This window comes from Acinonyx jubatus, chromosome B1 (genome assembly GCF_027475565.1).
Source record: "Acinonyx jubatus isolate Ajub_Pintada_27869175 chromosome B1, VMU_Ajub_asm_v1.0, whole genome shotgun sequence".
NCBI lineage: Eukaryota > Metazoa > Chordata > Mammalia > Carnivora > Felidae > Acinonyx > Acinonyx jubatus.
The window spans coordinates 151,588,104-151,607,225 of NC_069382.1; the positions used below are offsets into that span (position 1 = coordinate 151,588,104).

Genomic DNA, 19,122 nt, shown 5'->3' on the forward strand with positions numbered 1-19,122 from the left:
TCAGGCTCTGTGCTGACAGCTCAGAGCCTGGAGCCTGCTTGGGATTCTGTGCCTCATTCTCTCTCTGCCCCTCCCCCACTTGTGCTCTGTCTCTGTCTCTCAAAAATAAATAAATGTTAAAAAAAAAAAAAAGAAGTCCTGACATCATTTGAGAAAAGTCTGGGTCAAAAATAAAAAAAAGAAATTATGTAAGATTTAAGACCACTTAAGAATTAAAAGACTATTCCAAATATTGGATTATTTTAAAAACTCTGGGATGGGCATACTAGCATATAATGGAGTCATGGTTTTTAAAAGGAATTACTTGACATTTGTTTTACTATTAAGGAAAAATCCACTTAGAATATGTAAGTATAGAAACACCTGGATAGCTCAGTTGGTTAAGTGTCCCACTCTTGATCTCAGCTCAGGTCATGGTCTCACAGTTGTGAGATCAAGCCCTGCGTCTAGCTCCATGCTAGGTGTGGACCTTAAGATCTTTCTCTCTTTCTCCCTCTGCCTCTCCCCTCTCAGCCATGAGTACTCTCTCTCTCAAAAAAGAAAAAAAAAAATAAATGAATGTAAACATAATCACAAGAGGCTCTGGTTTTGGGAAATAGTGGCTTAAATTATTTAGACACCCCTCTTGATGAAAATACCCAAAACTCTTGCCTCCAATGCAGACAACTCAAATGGTTCCATCACGAATTCATATATCCCAAGTTTTGCACATACTCATATCACTTTAACATATTTGATTACTTATTCCACAACTAATTTTGGGCTTACTTCATTGGCCTGTGCCTTCTATATATTATCCTCTTCTTGTCTTCAATTACTTACCTTTATCATTTTTCTCACCCTACCTTCAAAATACCAACCCCATTTCATCTAAGTACCTACCACCCCAGGTCTTTGGGTATCATTGGAAGAAAAAGCATAAGGGGGAAAATTGGTACTTGTTCCCTAAACTCAGCTGGACACTCAATAACCCTGCAAAAGCAATTATCTTTTTCTAGTATTTTCATTCTCCAGTCCTCTGTAAAAATGATTTCAAAACTTCTCTACTCTTCTCCACCTTCTGGAAAAGCCTTCTACATTCTTCACTCTAGGTAAAATGCCCCCTCCTACTATTTCACAGAGAAACCAGAACTATCTGAACAATTCTTAGCCTCTTAATTGTATTTGCAGCTATACATCATCATTACCTTTGTCTGTTTTTTAATGAAATATGCAATCCCTCCAGTTGTGCCCAAATTTCATTCTCTTAGGGAAAATAATATTCAGTTATCTTCTCTTTCCTATATTATTAACTTCTGTCTGTTGTCTCCTTTATATATTAATTTAAATATCCTTGATTCTTTTCCATTTTAAAAAAATTCTTTGATCTCTTTTCCACATCCAACTACTGTCTTTATCCTCTACACTTTGATTTTTTTAATGTTTATTATTTTTAAGACAGAGAGAGACAGAGCATGAATGGGGGAGGGTCAGAGAGAGAGGGAGACATGGAATCTGAAACAGGCTCCAGGCTCTGAGCTGTCAACACAGAGCCCGACGCAGGTCTCAAACTCACGGACCCTGAGATCATGACCTGAGCCGAAGTCGGACACTAAACCGACTGAGCCACCCAGGCGACCCTATCCTCTACACTTTGTTAAAAGTTGATGGGCAGGGTTTGGTTGGAATTACATGGCATTCAGACTAGGAACACAGGATTGCTTAAATCCTAATCTATTAACCCTCCACAGTAAGGTTTCTACAGAGAAAGCTAAATATAGGGAACTAGAGCAGAAAGAATCAACATAGCATTTTATTATGACTAGGCAAGAATCTGATCACTTGGTTAATTTACACTCTCCAAATTGGTTTAGGGAATTAGCTTTGTTTCTACAGTCCTGTGGGAAGTCACATTCTTTTATGAATTAGAAAAAAATGGATCTGGAGAACAGACATTGTTGTAACCTCATATCCATTTTCAGGTGTTCAGAACATAAAGAACAAATAGAGATTGAGCAATTTCCCCTAGTATGTAGATCCTACCTAAGATTGAGAGTAGAAAAATGAGCACTGTACCAAGAGGGTAAACTTGAAACATAGTAAGCCATCCTCCTAATAAAATGTCCTCCAATTAATGCCCTGGGTTCTTCTTGTTCTTCTTTGTCTTTCTTTCTTTCTTTCTTTCTTCTTCTTTAGAAAGAGAGAACATATGAGCAGGCGAGACTTGCAGAAGGGAAGTGGGGAGAGAGGGATGGAGGGAGTGAATGAGAAAGGAGAGAGAGAGAGAGAGAGAGAGAGAGAGAGAGAGAGAGAGAGAGAGAGAGAGAGAGAGAATATATCTCAAGCAGGCTCCAGGGTCAGCACAGAGCTTATGCAGGGCTCAATCCCATGACCCTGGGATCATGACCTGGGCTGAAATCAAAGATCTGAGACTCAACTGACTGAGCCACGCAGGTGTCCCCAATGCCCTGGGTTCTAACCAATCATAATAATCACCCATCTTTTCTTAGGGACCGAGACAGGGAAAATAGTAAAGAGATAGGTAGGAAGAACAAAGAAAGAGGGTTAAATTGACCATGCTTACTTTTTTTGTTGTTGTCTATATTTCTTCTTCTACTATTCCTTAATTCTTGACAATATGGAAACAAAATCTGGATTATCTCCCCAACAGAAAATGATCACTGTATCTCTTGAGAACTCCATGTCAATCTGTCTAATGGTCACCTTTCAGGCTACATCTTATTTGACCCTGCCCACCTCATCCAGTGTTGTCTTATATAATTAATATTCTTCAATTGAATGTGTAATCATCTCCCTAAAACTTCCTCCTATTCCAGTTTTTCCTACATCACTATGTGTTTGTGCTGTCAATCAAGTTCTTCAACTTAGAACTTGACCATTATTCTTGTCCCCCCCTCACTAATATTCCCTATCACTCATATCCTCTAATCAAAATCTTGTTAATGCAACTCTTACATAATATTAAGTTCCTCCATTTCTTTCCATTCCCATGAAAATACTTCTTATGGAGAGAAGGCTTCTTATTTAGAATGTGTTCCTTTTTTATTTCCATGAATCCACGTTGATCCAGTCTAATCCATCCTTACTACCATCAGGTTGAACTTCCTAAAAGGCATGTCTAATTTTGTCACCCCCTTCAGTAAGTTTTTAATGTCTTCTGGATCAAGTTCGAGAGCCAACAAAGTGCTCTATGCTCTAGATGTTACTTGCTCTACTGTTTCACCTCACAATTTTTTTTCTTTTCTTCTTTATGGTCCAGTCACAATGCTTGCTCAATGAATGACAATGAACTATTTAGACCAGAGAAATACTTAGCAATTAATTATTATTCTATCAGGACTCCAATGTTTTTAAACCGTGTATTACATTGTTAGAGCTGCCCTAATGAAATACCGCAGACTGGGTATCTTGTCTCACAATTCTGAAGGTAGATGTCTAGGATCAAGATGACAACAGTTTTAGTCCTTCTGAGGCCTCTTTCCTTAACTTGTAGATGGACATCTTCCCATGCCTTCACATGGTCTTTTGGTAGCTAATTGTGTCCAAATTTCCTCTTATAATAAGGCCACCAGTCATATCGGATTAGGGCCCGCCCTAAGGAACTCATTTTAACTTAGTCACTTCTTTAAATACATTTTAGGGTATTGTGGTTAGGACTTCAAAATATGAATTGCAGGGGACAAAACTCAACCCATAATGAACTTGGTCATTATACTTTCCAGCATTGGTTATGAAGATTTAGTTCTTTCCCATCAAGAAAAGTAACCCTAATCTAGGATCTCACTGATATCCATGTGGCATAATTTTCTCCTCAGTTTACACATTCACAGAAATATAGACATTGACTGAAAAATTGCCTGCTAGAAAATAAAGTACTTAAAAAATGTATGCAGAGGAAAAAATGCTATCTTCTGAATCACTGAGCTTTGGAGGATTTTTATTTGTCAAAATTGATTCAGATAATTCAAGCTCTATTAGTGGATAAAATATACTATTTATTATTGATATTTTACTCACTCCCTCTGGAACTATTTTAATGTTATTTTAAATAAAATAATGTGTAGACAATATGTTATTTTCAGCTAGCATTGGTAGTAGTCCTGGAGAGTATATGTCAAAGATACTTTTTTAATGACTACATAGATGGCTACTTAATAGGTAATGGCATTTTAAAATGTTACCTATGTCAATACAAAGGAGAATGTTTGGACCATTTAAAGGTAGATAACTACTGGAATAGTTATAATCGCTATATCATATTCAAACATTTCCTTCTTGAAGTTGGAAATCTTTTTTGCTTAAGATAGTAGCTGATCTTTGAAAAAATAAATATTATATCATGCATTGTATGCCCAATAATTTCCTACTACACTTTTCTCTTTCTCAAAATCTTAATGTCCAAAAGATCAAATGATGCCAAGTTGTCTTCTTTTCAAATACTTGCTAAACTATTCCTTATGCTGCTATCTTTTTGTATTGGGTCATTTTTCAACACATTTCTTTCCTGAATCCTACAGCATATTAAGGATGGGAAGACTATCGTGAACATCTGTTGTTTTTGCTGCCCAGAACTTTCTGATAACCATATCTCAATTTTATTAGTTCATTTGCTTCCATTAGAGTTGAACCTATCTCCCAATACTGTATGACTGACACCTGGAAATTTGGAGTACTGCATTTGCCTGGCAACAGTAATGGTTAGGGAACGGACATATAGCCCAGACTGAGTTGTCAGATGGCAGGAGATGTCGCTCTAATTTCTGGAAAATATATTCCTGCCCCTTTCTGTGAGGCCTGAGATCATATAAGAACTGGAGATCCTGCAATCATCTTGTTACCAGTTGGAACCAAAAATGTGAAAGCAAGCCAAGAAATGACGAATGATGAAATGAGTTCTAGTGACATTGTTTGAATCCTAAAGCCAGCCCTGCCATTGGACTTCTCCAGTTATGGAACCCAATAAATTTAATTTTGCTTAAGCCGATTTTGATTGAGATTCTGTCATTTACAACATTAAGAGTCTTGACTAATACAAAGAAAGATACTCTTTTAACCTAAAAAGGTATTGGAGATGTGCCAGCAAATACATCTGCTTTTGGTTATATATGAAACAGAAAAAACTTCTATGACATGCAGGTGTAGGACCAGAAACTGAAAAAAGAACACTGAGTCTCACAACAGAATTTCAGCAGACAAGTGCAAGAAGATCCACATTTGATATTAGACCAGTTAAGAGTTCTTGCTAGTATATAAAGTATATAATGTAAAGTCTGAAGCCATAATACCAAGGAATGTTAAGGCTGTGTACAGAAACATCTATGTATTCACAAACTTGCCCAGAAGGGAATTTATGTCCCCTCATAATTTGGCAATAATTGTGGCATATCCAACACACAGTGAAGGCTGGATATTTAAAAAGAAGAGGTTGAGGGGTTTAGGTACTCTCAAATGTGGATTGAGATAGAATATTTTTTTTTTTTGAGAGAGAGAGAGAGAGAGAGAGAGAGAGAGAGCGAGCGAGCACAGGGCAGGGGCAGAGAAGGGGAGACAGAGAATCCCAAGCAGGCTCCACACTGTCAGTGCAGAGCCCGACATGGAGCTCAATCCCATGAACCATGAGATCATGACCTGAGCCGAAATCAAGAGTCACATGCTTAACCAACTGAGCCCCCCAGCTGCCCCTGACTGAGCCCCCCAGCTGCCCCTGAAATGGAATATTTTCTATCTCAGTGTGTGCCAGAAGCAAGTTCTCTTTGGTAGAAAATATTCAAAGACGTGGGAGGCTTTGCATGAGATCAGTATATCTCAGGGAAGAAAACATCCAGGACCAGGACCACTGCAGAAGGATGAGTACGTTCAAAGGAAGATTTATAAAGTAGCCAATTTCTAAATCAAAATAATAAAGGACAGCTTCCCACATGCAACTAACCTAAATGTGCAGGGGAACTATACACTCCCTGCTTTGTGGCAAGCAGTGGTTCAAGTGAGTTTGTTTAATCTACTATGGAGGGAAGGTGTGGAAAGGACTGAAGGGATTCTACCAGGGCAGGAGGGGGTAGAGCAGTTTTTGGTCCTCTCTACCCTCTTCTTGGACATAGGACAACAGAAGGAAAATGACATCATTTTCACAACATCCAGGCAACAGGACAGCAGGAACTTCTGGGCAATGAAAAAGCTGGGATCACTTTTTATCTATTCTACTCGAAGTACAGCCCATGGTCAGAGAACCATTTCCAGCCTCCCTTCCACCTGCCACTTCCAAATAGCAATAGAAGTAGAGGGACCTGAGTGACCAATATAGGAGCAAAATATAGAGTGCCAGAAGTAAGATTCTCAATAGGACAAAACATAATTTAAGTGGGCAGAGAGTTAATAGGAAAAGAGAGAAGTTATATAGAAAGAGGGCTTTTGCTTACAGGGAAGGTATGGTTAAGTAGGTCTTTTTTTTATTTTTTTAATGTTTATTTTTGACAGAGAGAGAAAGAGAGAGAGAGAGAGAGAGCGCGCGCATGAGCGGGGTAGGGGCAGAGAGAGAGAGGGAGACACAGAATCCGAAGCAGGCCCAGAGCCCGACGTGGGGCTCGAACCCACAGACCGCAAGATCATGACCTGAGCTGAAGTCGGATGCTGAACCAACTGAGCCACCCAGGCGCCCCAGGTTAAGTAGGTCTTGAAGGTATAGTGTTAATATCCTAAGTTCTCTGAATGAAAAAGGCCTGGAAGGTGTCAGGGTGTGGAATGTCTTACGGTATTAAAAAAAAAAAAAAAAAGTACTCCTACATCTCTAAAACTCTGTGGACACAATGGATAATATTTTTTCATTTTAACCTACAATAAAGGAATGCCTTTCTTTTTTTCCAATCCAGAGTCTCTCTAGGATCATTTTCAAACATAGACTGTCCTTACTTAACAGATAATGTACTATTCTTTCTTCTGGGTTTTTAAATAAATGATATTATCTGCCTGTATTAGTACTGTGTAGTTTAAATTATTAGTTTATAGAAACTGGAAATGTTTGCCATATGGTTTATATTGTACAAATTCTAGAATCATGATATATAAATAGGTGCTTTTGGTGCTAATTTTGATGTGTAAAATCAAGGTAAGCGTTCCTTTTATTTTCAGGAAAAGAGTGATGCTCATTCTCTAAAAGAAGGATAAAATGAAAAGTCTGACAAAGGTATTATAAAATATAACTTCCTTTTAATTTCACCTTACTGACAATTTATCAAACAAATTCCAGTGAAAATCATGTCTGCTTAGGATTTGGGTGACTCAGTGAGGCAAGCTGTCATAAACAGATTGTGTTTCAGAAATAGTTATTTTTGGTGTCTTATAAAATGAAACTCAATAAAGTATAGTGTTTTATATCATCATGCTGTGGGTAAGGAGCAAAATGCTCCTTTAGTATTCACTAACTCATACTAAATAACTTAGATTTTTTTTTTTTTTTGCATGAAAAATGGCAGCACTTATATTTGTATAGAGTATTACAGGTAACAAAATCCTTATATATAAGTAACCAGGTTACCATGAGTGAGTTTTAAACTCAAGATTATTAAATCATTGGTGAAATGAGACAAAAAGAAAAACACAGTAAACTATGTTTTATCAGCTAATGGGAGAAGAAGGCTCATGTTCCATATATACTACTATTTAAAACCAAATAACCTAGACCCTGAGGAATATACTGATGTCTTACTACTCTGCCATATTGTTTTGTTGGCACCATGGGAACAGATCAAAAACTCTGAAAGGAGATCAGGTTTTTCTTTTCTTTAAAAATTTTTTAATTTTTGTTTACTTCTGAAAGAGAGCATGAGCCAGGGACGGGCAGAGAGAGAGGGGGAGACACAGAATCCAAAGCAGGCTCCAGGCTCTGACCTACCAGCACAGAGCCTGACACAGGGCTGGAACACACAGACCACAAGATCATGACCTGAGCCGAAGTTGGACGCTTAACTGACTTAGCCACTTAGCCACCCCAAGGTGAGGTTTTTCTTGAGGGTAAGTGGACATATGCTCTTATCATACAGGCTTCAGAAAGAAATCAGGACTCAGGGTGCAAGCCTTAATTGGAGGTGTAGAAAAAAATTTCCTTTTTCTCTTTGGAATTAAAAGGAGATTTAGTCTGAATGTAAGGTGTATGGACATTAGAAAATTTTCATGTGGGAGTTCAGATACTCCTGATCACGTGAAAAACAGCGGGCAATGAGAGAGGATAAGGAAATTCTAGAATGAGATGGAATCTACATATTGTTGTAAATCAACTTCTTTATTGTATCTTTCTGGAACCTGGCTTTCTGCACCCTCTTAAAAATATTCTTGAAGGCTGGTCTTATCTGTGCTTTATAAAATTCACATCCCCAAATTAGACGCTGTCCTATGAAATCTGTTATAGCAGCAGAGGCATGAAAGAGCAGAGGACCCTGTCTAGGGCCAGGATGAGGACAGCAACAAGTAATCCAGGAGCAGGCCTGTGTGATCAAAGATGAGGGTGTAGGATGGCCTGCAAAACAACCTTAGGGTGGCATGACACAGGGACAGAGCAGGAGGACGTCTAGGACTTGGCCTTGAGCACACAAGAGGCAGCACCCTGGAAAACTCCTCTGGGCTGAAAGACATTTTGGGGAGGATGGATTGCTAACAATTCCATCAGTGAGAGCTCAACCTATGATAATCTGGGCATTAAACATAATTTTGCAGGGGGCACCTGGGTGGCTCAGTCGGTTGAACATCCAACTCTTGATTTCAGCTCACGTCATGATCCCAGGGAAGTGGAATCAAGCCTGGCATGGGGCTCCATGCTGAGTGTGGAGCATTTTTAATATCCTCCCCCCCTTTTTGGCGCGCTCTCTCTCTCTCTCTGTCTCTCCCGCCTCCCCCCTGCACACGCTCTTTTTCTCTCTCTCAAAATAAAATAATAATTTTGTAACTATAGGCTGGCACGGTCTGGGAAACTGGTGTTAATTAAATTTTCAGTCATACCCTGTTATTTTCCTAATGCCATTTAGGCTATACCCTTATCACCTCAAATCTCTACTTCTTCATCTAGTCCATTGCCCTTGTCTCAGTTTGTCTCTTACTATACTATCACAACTCCCAAAATATAATCCCTGCCCATCTTATGTAATGCAGACAAATGATCTTTACAAAGTATGAATCTAATTGTGCCAATGTCTTTTTAAAATGTCTCTCTGCTGGTTCTCATTCCACAAGTTATGGTGTATAAAGCCCTTATGAGTTTGGTTGCTGTTCGCATATCCATATTTATCTTTCATAACTCCAATATTGCCTCAGCTAGCACATCAACTACTTGAAGTACCATCAATGCTCAATGCTCTTTCTGCCTCCAAGTTTTTGCATGTTATTCCCTCTACCTAAAATGCCCTATCAACCACCCACTTCCATTATAGAATTTTTCTTCCTACTTTAGCTGTATCTTGCTCTCAACAGAACATCTCTCTGGAAAGTCATCTCTGATTTTTGCCCACCACTATGGACAAAGAATGGGTTATGTCCTCAGCTTACCCCCACAGCAGCACTCACATATTAATGAAATTGCCTATTACTTTTTTTTAATTTTTTAAGGTTTATTCATTTTTTAGAGACAGAGCATGAGTGGGGGAGGGGTAGAGAGGTAAAGAGAGAGGGGTAGAGAGAAAGGGAGACACAGAATCCAAAGCAGTCTCCAGGCTCCGAGCTGTCAGCACAGAAACCGATGTGAGGCTCGAATCCACGAACTGTGAGATCATGACCTGAGCTGAAGTCTGACACTCAACCAACTGAGCCACCCAGGCACCCCACCCCTAAGATCTAGGCCTTATTCACTTGCTTACCTATAGCTTCTTGCACCATACCAGACACATGGAAGGTACTCAAGAAATATCAGTTAAATACATATAATTTTGTCCTTAGTAACACAACCACTCTGAGTTAGAAGAAATTATTATCCCACTTTAAAATCAGGAAAACTGAGTTCAAGAATATGAAATAACTTTTGCAATGTAGCAGAGATCGTCAGTGACCCAGTCGGATTCAAAATTGGATCTTGTGACTACAAACCCGGTACTTTCTCCACTGCATTGAACTGTCTTATAGTATTCATGTATACTATATCAAAGCATTTCTCTACAAAAGTGTCATTTTGCTAGAGGGCTATAACCTAGGTGTGAAAATTCAACATTGCAGAAATTCTAAACAGAAGAAAGTACATATTTTAATAGGGTATATCAGTCTATGTGGTTCTCACTTAATTGTGTATCAAAATTACCTGGAAGACTTGTTAACACACAGATTGCCCAAAGATGTTAAAAATAGATTAAAGAGGAGCTTTATTTAACTCTGTAACTCTGCAACTCCATTTATGGGAAATCTAGAAGAGAGCTTCTTTACATATTTTCTTTATTTCTGTATGTTCCTTATACGGTATCCTGGTGATAAAAAGGAAATTCTGAATCAAACAGATACTCAGAAAATTGATCCAAAAAAGGCTCAAATCTAGCACTGGCAAGAACCCATTTTGCTACTGCCAAATTTATTCTGGCAGTCCAAAGACATAAAGTAGGGGAACCACAAACATGGCCACAGTGGCCACATTCCAGGCTTTGCTACATTTACTTGACATCCTGAATATTAAATGTCCAGAAACCTTGGATGGGTGGCAATACTCCTCCCACATCCAGGCGTGAATGAGATCTAAATTTGGGAGAAACTCAGAGCTGGAAACCTAGTAGTCTTTACCCTGATCACAGATGCCTAAAAAATATTTACCAAGGAAATGAACGGACAACACTTCACCACACCAGATATTTTAGTTTAGGACCATAGTTCCTTTTTATTTTATGTTTTAATTAAAAATTTCTTATTCCAAATGTTTGTTTGTTTTTGTGGTTTTGTTTTCTCCCATGCATCTGTTCATTTGTTTAAGTAAAATCATCTAATTTTTACTTGTGTTTCCTCTAGTTATAATGTCACATCTGCTTACCATATTTATTTTTAATTGATTTGTGATAAATGACAATTTCATGCCTAACCCTTTAGCTTACAGTCTGGACTATGTATAATCAAAAAAATCTCCTGCTTTTGTCTAAAATTCTAGGGTCACAAAAAAAATTAACCTTTTTCATGTATGTGTCTTTCTTCTTTTGGCTTAGATACCCAACTAGGAATTTTATATTGTTTATCCAATGCCTAGCTCAGTGTAGACCTTCAATAAGTGTTTGTCAGGCAGTATTAATGGTGTACTGGGCTGGCATCTGCAGACCAATTTGCAAGATGCTAGCCACAACGGATTAGAGGAAAATTCGATCAAAAGTCAATAAAAGAACAAATGCTACACATTTTGCATCAGACAGATCACAGGTACCATACTGTCCCCTACACCAAATATTTTCCAACAGTCTCTGAAGAATCCTTGCTTAATAAGCATTAGAATCAACAATTCTCAGGGTGTCAGCTCAAATATCCTTCTGTCAAATGGTCTTCTCCCTGAACCATTTCATGATCTCCCCCCAGGCATGACATACCTCTGCCCTCAAATGTGCTCCTCTGCTAGGAGTCCTAATTCAATGGATTCTCTCAATCTTTGTTCTCTGCTGATTTCACAGATATTAGCAAGAAAAATCTCCTAGATCTCTTTTCTTCTAGCTTCCTACACTGTGATTACAATGCTTTCAGAGAAGTGTCATCAGGACAGTAAGTATCAAGCTGAAACTAAGTATCCTAACATCAATTTCTTTCTTGGAATTTCAAATGCTAAATAATATAACAGCAGTAGATAGATAATATAGTGCAAGGGGTCTCACTGTTAAGTGTGCATCAAAATTACCTGGAGAACTTATTAATACACGGATAGCCAGGCCCCATCCCCAGAGATCCTGATATAGTGGATCTGGGTTGCAGCCTGAAATTTTCCATTTCTTGCAACTGATATCCATGCTTCTGGGCCAAGGACCACACTTTGAGAACCAGTGTTAGAGAGGAGTACCAATTTTAGAAACAGAGGCTTGAGTTTCAATTACAAGTGTATTATTTGCTAGCTGTGTGAAATTAAGCAAATACTCAATGTCTCAAGTTCTCATCGTCTTCACCTACACATATGAAAGATGGCAATTACCGCTTCTTACGGTCATCATGAGGATTCAATTAAAATGAGAAATATACATGCATATGACATTAACCCACTATCTAACTAAAACAAGTTTATTCTAAAAATGTCCACTCTCTTTTTTTCCCCTTTTTCTCTGGATCAAAAAGGATTCATCTCAAAGCCAGCCCAATTGGTTTCCTCCCAAAGAAAGAACTCTCTTTCCATCCTGGGCTACTGCAAAGCCAGTATCACTGACTTAATACCAAGGTAGGTGCTCTTTCCCTTAAATATAGTAATAGTAATCCTTTCCCAAAGAAATCCTGCTAGTTTCCCTGAGAGCTGTCAGAGGACTCCAGCTGCCTCCTAATTACTCTTAAATTCACTATGAAAATAGCCAAATGATAAAAGGTTTCTTTCTAATGACAAACACTGATCAGTAACTACAATACCACTCGAAGGTGGGTTGTTGAAAAGTTCCCAAACCCAGCCTATCTCTGAAAGCCTTCTTACGTAATGAAAAATTAGCTTGAGCAGAAGGAGACTCTTGTGGGTTAATTCTTAGGAAAAAATAATGTAGGCAAGCAAGTCTTTCTGTTCATTTTCTTTTTTCTTTTGGGAGTAGTTTTAAATTAAATTAAGTGAAGATATGTTAACCAACAGAATTGTACCTTCTTCAAACTTTTCTTGGGATTTCTGGATTTCCACATTCTATCTTAATTTGATTTCACACTGGCTGTGAGAATGTAATAATTGAACCATAGTAATAATGGGCAGTGAGGGAAGGATGAAAACAGAGGGAAGTAGCTAATAATAATGCCACTCTTCTACTGAGTACTCATTTTGTCTAAGGGATTAGACTGAAACACTTTACATATATTCTGTCATTTGATCTTTCAATAATGCTGTCAGAAAGAAAAGCATTTCATTCCCACTTTGCATATGATGACACTGAGGTGATAAAAGGTAAAGTAATGTCACATAGCTAGAAAGCAGCAGGGCCAGGACTCAAACTTAGCTGTCTAATGGTTTTGCTCTTGATCATTATACCAAACTCTCTCTTCTTCTTGACATTGAAAAAGAGCCTTTCAAGGATCCTTTATTCCCAATGACACATGCTGAAATATTCAAGGATGAATTTGAACACACACACACGAGCATATACATGAGCAAATATGACAAACTTTAACAATTGCTGAACCTAAATAAAGGGTACCAAATCATTGTACTATTTTCTGTTGTGTATTTGAACATTTTTATAATAAAAAGCTGAAAGAAAAGAAGCACTCATCACACTCCATAAGGTGATAGCATTGAGATGAAATCAGGATATGGATGTGAAAAGAACAGAAGACAGAATGCAAATAATTCAGAAAAAAGTTCACTGAATGAATTTAAATGTTTTGAATTAATGCCTGTGTGCAACTCTTCACTAATTCCCTTAGCCTTAGTCATTCACTTCCATAACTCTATAGCTTTTAATACACACCCACATGTAAGCAAACTCATAGATACAGAGAACAGATTGGGGGTTGCCAGAGTCAGGTAACAATACTGTATTGCATATTTGAAAATTGCTAAAAGAGTAGATCCTAAAAGTCTTCATCACATGAAAAAAAATTTTGTAACAATGAATGTTGATGGATGTTAACTGGACTTGAGATCATCTCCCAATATATACAAATATTCAATCAAACTATGTTGTACACCTGAAATTAATATAATGGTGGATGCCAATTATATAATCAAAATAAAGAGACAAATAAATAAATATCTTCCTACACTCTCCTCGGGGCATCTGCAATCATCATGAAAGTTCACTTATTCATCTCAATAATAAAAACATTCATCTAGTGGTCCTAGTGAATTCCCAGAGTACATCCATCTATCTTTTAGGTATAACCTTGCAATTTACATGTTATGCCAAATTGATGATTGTTTCAGAAAATATAATGAACTTTTCTGCTCAATCCAAGCAGCAGTTTGCAGAATATTATTTTTACAAAGTAAAGCAAAGTCAAAATAAACCAATTTCAATGGTATTAGCTTACCACTACTTGGGTCATAATTTTTTCAGCAGCATAATTAAGTAAAAGTGGCCCTTTTGTGTACAACTTCTTGTAACTGAAGATCCCGGATTTAAATAGCCAATATTATAATCTACTTAAATGAATGTGAGATACATCACCCAAGAGGCTTGTACAATAATGACTGAATTAAACACTAAAAACAAGGCCTGTCTTTTCCCATATCTATCAACAACATATCTTACATATAATTGATTCACAAAATATAATAATTCACCAGAAAATTTTAAATGTCTGTAATTATCTTCTAGGCTGTAGGCCCAGTCATGTAATTAGAACCAGAATTGCCTGGTTACAAAAATGTTTAGGGCAAAGAAGACAAATTCAAAATTCCTGAAGACAATGCCCAATTATTTCATTTTGAAAGCTGGTTCTCTAAGAACAATATGGAGTGAAGATAAAAAACTTTGAGTTTTGGAAGCAGTTTATTATTATTATCCCCAAATCACTCTCTGCCCTTTGGGCAAGTTCTTTGATCTAATAGATTATTCATTTTAAGATGGAAATAATGAAAGCAACTATTAGATAATATCGTTACAGTGACGAAACAAAATAATCCATGTAGAATGCATCAAACAAAGCCTGCTGATAAGCACTTACTGTATGCTACTTCTTAGTATTATCATCACTGTTATTTTCATTCAGATGGACCAGGTCATCTCAAACTCAAAGTCCAAGGCTCAACTCCTCCTCATCCTCTCCATTTTTTCTCCTTCCTCTCTAATCTATATCCTAATTATCAGAACCGTGGTCCCCTCACTCTTGCAAGACTGAAATCCAGGAGAAAACTCATTATTGAATCATAATATATATTCAGCAATCACACTGTATCAATAACAGCCCTCAAATTTATCTTCTCTTTTTCACGTCCTCTGACACTGACTTAATTCTGGCCCTCGTTTCTCATCTGAATCTTGCAATACTTCCTTTCTCCCAGTCTTGTTCCTGCCAGTGTGTTCCTCACAAGTTTTCCAAAAATACATCTTTAAATAATTATCATGTTGCTGTCTTTTAAAACATTATGCTCTGACTGCTATGAAGAGCCTTCAGGTTTCTGTTCAAACCTGACGAATCAAATGCATGTGATAACCTCCTTCCTTGCTAAAAAGCTCTCTATATTCGTTATCTATGGCTATGAAATGAATAACTGTAGCTTAAAACAACCACCATTTATCACCTCACAGTTTCTGTGGGTCAGCATCTTAATCTATCCAGGTTGCTATGACAAAATACCATACACTGGATAGCTTACAAACTACAGAAATTTATTTCTCACAGTTCTGGAGGCTAAGTCCAAGATCAAGACACCAGCAGTTTCTGCGGATGGTGAGAGCTGGCTTCCTAGTTCACAAACAGCTTTTGGCTGTGTTTTCACGTGGCAGATGGGGTTAAGGGACCTCCTTGGGGTCTCCTTCATAAGGACGCTAATCGCATTCATGAAGACTCCATCATCATGATCTAACCATCATCCAGAGACACCGCCATCACCTAATAACATCACTTGGGGAATTAGGATGTAAACATGTGAATTCAAGGGGTACACTAACACTTAGTTTCTAGAAGTTACGAACTTGGGGGCAGCTTACTGGAGTAACTCTGCAGCAGGGTTCCCCACAAGGCTACTTCTGAGCAGGGGCTGCAGTGTTATCTGCAGGGTTAACATTGGCCTTGAAGCTCATCATTGTGGCAGAGTACAGTACCTCCCAGCCTCTTAGACTGAGGGCCCATATTCCTTGATGAGTATAGATGGGAAGAGGTTTCCCTTTGCTCTTTGCCATATGGGCACTTATAAGGCAGGTTACAATATGGAAACTTGCTTCCTTCAGAGCCAGTGAGAAAACAAGAATGAAAGTGAGGGCTAGAGAGGGAGAAAGTAAAATAAAATTCTAGGTGTTTTGTAACCTAATGTCAGAGATGAAATCCCTCTATATTTGTCATATACTGTTAATTAGAAGTCAGCCACTAGGTCCAGTCCAAATTCAAGGGGAGGAGGTTATATAATAACATCAATGCCAGCAGGGAGAGATCACTGGAGGCCATTTCAAAGACTGCCTACCAAACCCCTTAAATTGATAGCAAAAGGATGAAATAGGAATTAAGCCACCAGGAGAAAGTGAATAGTAAAAGCAACAGAGGCAGACAAGAAATCAAGAAAGTAAATGGACTAACAGTATATGATTTAAAATCTCAGAAAAAGCAGGGCACCTGGGTGGTTCAGTTGGTTAAAGGGCTGACTTTGGCTCAAGGAACAGTTCATGAGTTCGAGCCCCACATCGTCGGGCTCTGTGCTGACAGCTCAGAGCCTGGAGCCTGCTTTGGATTCTGTGTCTCCCTCTCTCTCTGCCCCTTCCCTGCTTGCGCTCGCTCTCTCTTTCTCTTTCTCTCTCTCAAAAATAAACGTTAAAAATTTTAAAAATAAATAAAAGCTGAGAAAAAGCTAAAACCTAAACCCTTAAGATGATTTAGTAACTTAACGAAACTAAAACTTACATCCTTAAGAAATAAAGTCAAACAAGCTATCCAATTCATAAGTCAGAAACTTTCTTCAGCAAACCAATGGTGAATGTACTCCACCAAAATAAGGGCATAAATCATTAAAGAAGAAACAGGAATAAGAAACAATGGATTCAATACTGGCCAAAGAAAGGGATTTTCAAGCTATGAGAAACAAGCAAAAGAGCAGAGTTCAAACTAGACCAGGACAGGTTCCGAGAGTACCATATGCTAGGAGAAAATTAAATGCAGAATGTCTGATGTGCTTGATCATATCCTGGACATGTTCATATTTGTATATACATTTCCATATTTTCCACTTGATCAGACAACTTAGGGATAAAGTGCTAGGGTAGACAGAAAGCTAAGCAAACAAAAAAGTATTATTGACTATATTCAGTCAATATTTAAAAAGCGAAATGCAAAATAAAGAGAAAATAATCATAGCAATGGTATGTCTCAGCTGTAAAAAAGCCAGTTTTTAAAAATAACTATTCAAACAAAAATTGTGGCATAAGTATATTGGACCATAGAAGGAAGTGAATTTGTATAAATGAGGAAGGGAGAATGAGAGACAGACAAATCTTTGTCTCACATCAGAAGATGTCAATGTCCCAGGCGCCTGGGTGGCTCAGTCGGTTAAGCAACCAACTTCACCTCAGGTCATGATCTCACGGTTTGTGAGTTCGAGCCCTGAATTGGGCTCTATGCTGACAGCTTGGAGCCTGCTTCAGATTCTGTGTGTGTCTCTCTCTCTCTGACCCTCCCCCTCCCCCACTCACACTCGTCTGTCTCTCTCTCAAGAACATTAAAAAAATTAAAAAAAAAAAGATGTCAATGTGTTAAACATTCTTTTAATCTCGAGTAAAATTATTAAAAATGTTGAGAAATCACATCAACACATTCTTCAAACCCTCCTGAAATCCACTGTGAAATCTAATCCCAAAGACTCAACACCATGTTAATCCATAAAAGCAAAATTAATTTCAAATAAATTTTAATGCAAAACAAATCTTTTTAGATACATTCTCTTTCATTCCAGAAGTTCATTATTGGATGCAACATACTGTACTTGCAAATTTATGTAGGATTCATCATGAAATACAAATGGAACTACTGTCCTACAGGAAAAAAAAAATGATGATATAGTTTTCCCAGTTCTTACACGGTCCTCCATTTGCTTTGTGTGGAAAATTCCCTAGCTTTACTTAAATTTGTTATGACTTTAGGCTAATGATTTAAACTCTTCATATCTTTATTTCTAAAGGACAAGGCAGGGGAATATGCAACTCAAACTTAGGGAAATATTTTGAAACATGATAAAAAGATTAAACATACAAATTTTAAAAAGAAAGGTTGGTTTATGCATATATTTTAAAATATGAAAATAAATGCCCAAAATCATTGAATAGAAGCTTGCAGGAAGAAATTAGACAGGGACCTGCTATTATATTTTTCTAATCCTGATTTTACTTTTAAAACTTGATGTATGTATTATTTTAATGGAAATAATACTTAATTTTAATAGATCCATCAGAATGAAGCCCATTATAGAAAAGATGGATTTTGACCATCAGACTTAGCTCTTCAGACTTTACATCTTGCATCAATGTCCCACATATACTAAATTATATAGTTTCTCAAAATTCATCCTCCCATGTCTCTGTGGCTTTTCTCAGGTCATTCAGTTACTTGGACACCCTTGCTCTCCCTCTGCCCTGCACCTTCTCCCTTGTATGAATCTTGATCCCTTGGCTGGACACAGCTTAATTTCACTTCCCTTGAACTGTGAAGGGTGCAGTGGACCTATGTGTCCTCTGTGCATGACCCAACAGGAAATAGTTACCACATGGTGAGTTCATTTAACTTTTATTAATGTTTCATCTTTGTCAGAAAACATTGGCAGTTTCTATTGATTTGTTTTCAATTTATTGAAATCTGTTTATGAGAGGATTCTTTAAATGTTTCCATTGATCCTTAGGCCAATGCATTTAAATTTCTGGAGATCATATTTGAGACAATTATTAAATAAATCATTATGTGACCTACAAGTTTTGTAATGTAGTGGATAGGAGTGTGAATTCTGGAGTTCAGTTGCCTGCATTCAAATTCAAGTTCCATGACTGTTAACAATGACTTTAAATACGTTATGTTAGGGTGTCTGGCTGGCTCATTCATAAGCTTCTGACTCTTGATTTCAGCTCAGGTCACGATACTGGGGTCTTGGGATTGAGCCCCACATGGGGCTCTCACTGACAGTGAAGGCTGTTCGATGTTCGTTCTCTCTCTCTCTCTCTCTCTCCCCCCCCCCCGTCCCCGCCTCCCCATTCATGCTCTAAAATGAAAAATTTAAATAAGTTATGTTAACGCTGAGCTTTCTTATGTGAAAAGTAGGGATAGTAATATGACCTAATGGACAGGGATATTTTGAGGATTAAATAAATACATGCAAAG

At 37.8% G+C, this 19,122-nt stretch overlaps 1 long non-coding RNA gene across 4 annotated transcripts in view; it reads left to right on the forward strand.

The window, feature by feature from the left end:
• The window catches only part of LOC106980234 (uncharacterized), a 60,681-nt gene that overhangs the window by 20,209 nt on the left and 21,350 nt on the right, over window positions 1-19,122 (forward strand). For 2 of the 4 annotated variants that reach the window (XR_008296300.1, XR_008296299.1), the window contains 2 exons: window positions 7,126-7,180; window positions 12,259-12,358. This is a non-coding gene — a long non-coding RNA (uncharacterized LOC106980234). The remainder of the gene's footprint in view (window positions 1-7,125; window positions 7,181-12,258; window positions 12,359-19,122) is intronic. The other 2 variants (XR_008296301.1, XR_003419580.2) reach the window with 1 other exon arrangement.